Consider the following 1,878-nt stretch of genomic DNA (forward strand, 5'->3'; position numbering starts at 1 on the left):
TTTTGTGATTGACTTATTTAATTCAGCATAATATCCTCCAAGTTCATCCATGTCATGCGGTGTTTTGCGGATTCTACATTATTCTTTAGGGTTGCATAGTATTCCATTGTGTGTAGGTATCATAGATTGATTATCTATTCTTCTGTTGATGGACACCTAGGTTGTTTCCATCCTTTTTGCTATTGTAAACAGTGCTGCAATGAACATGGGTGTGCATATATCTGTTCTTATCCCGACTCTAACTTCTTTAGGATATATACCTAGTAATGGAATGGCTGGGTCAAATGGCATTTCTAATCTCAACTTTTTAAGGAATCACCATACTGTTTTTCACAGTGGTTATATCATTTGACAGTCCCACTAGTAGTGTATGAGTGTCCCAATCTCTCCACATCCTTGCCACCATTTGTTATTTTCTTACCCTAGCAAATTTGAAGCGAAGAATGACATTTTACTGAAGATTGCAAAATTAAAAATCTTTGGGAAAAGATATAGGTGATTTAGCCAAATCCAATTAAAGACCTATGTTCAACAAAAGAAGTTTTAACAAAATTAACAGATGGTTACATACAGATAGGAAGCAATAACAATGTCAATAAACAGGAAGAGGTAGCTTTTAAAATGTACAAAAAATGTCTATAAATAACGATGATAGGAAACACAATGGAAATATAGTCAAGGGAAAAGTAATGGCTAACAAGACAATAAAGTGATGTTTTAATTCACTACTAATAAAACAAATTGCAATAATGGTTTAAATATCACTTTGCACCTACCAAATTGCAAAACTTAGATAGTAGGATAACATTGCAGACTATCAAGTATATTATGAAATGGGGACCTTCTTGCACCACTTCTAGCTCACCTGTCGTGGACAGCACTGTTATTGGATATAATAGTGTTGCTACAATCTATGATGCACAGTCTCAGTCATTGATGCATACTCTAACGATACTCTTTCCTAAATTCTTAAAATGACACATAAGATAATGGTTTTCCCAGCAGCATTTTTGAAAATGTAATTAGAGGCAACCTATATTATCCCTGACTAGAGGCATAAGCATGTAGTGGTCAATAAATGCTATAGCATACTAGGCAGGAATTAGAAGTTATTAACTACATACATGGCCCTAAAGCAATGATATTTGGAAAGAGTTAAACATAGACTATTTAACACTATACCAGTTATATAAATTAATCTATAATTTATAATGATAAAAATATCCTAGGACATATAACAAGCATAGTAGAGTGGCTGCTAATAATAAAGCAAGAATAAGTAGAACAAGATCAAACATTGCTACTAAATAATCCCATTTTGTTAAAGCATATACACATATCCACACATATATCTCTTGGTGATAGATTATGAAATTTCTTTTTTCTTTTTGTTATTTTCTCATTTTTTTCAATGTTAATAGTCAGAACAAGGCCAGGAGCCATCTGTAGAACAGAGAACAATTCTCATATGCAAGTTTAAGCTTAAGTTGAAGAAAATTAAAACAAGTTCACAAGAGCCGAAATACATATTGAGTGTATCACACATAAATTTAGAGACCATTTGAAAAATACATGTGATGTATTCAAAACCAATGACCAGACTAGATAAGTTGGGCAAAGAGATCAAAGACAAGAACTATGAAGAAAGCAAAATGTCATTAGAAATACAGGAAAGGAATATATCCAAAATGGATTTCAGAAGGAACTCTGAAACTTGCTATTGAATGAACAGTTGTTGTTGTTGTTGTTGTTGTTATGTGCCGTCGAGTCAGCCCCGACTCATAGCGACCCCTCCTTGGGTTTCTGAGGCAGTATCTAGTGGAAGTAGATTGCCCAGCCTTCCTTCCGAGGAGTGGCTGGTGGGTTTGAACCGCCAGC

The sequence above is a fragment of the Orycteropus afer genome, unplaced genomic scaffold (genome assembly GCF_000298275.1).
Source record: "Orycteropus afer afer isolate SDZICR_OR568_19922 unplaced genomic scaffold, OryAfe1.0 scaffold00066, whole genome shotgun sequence".
In the NCBI taxonomy this organism is placed as follows: domain Eukaryota; kingdom Metazoa; phylum Chordata; class Mammalia; order Tubulidentata; family Orycteropodidae; genus Orycteropus; species Orycteropus afer.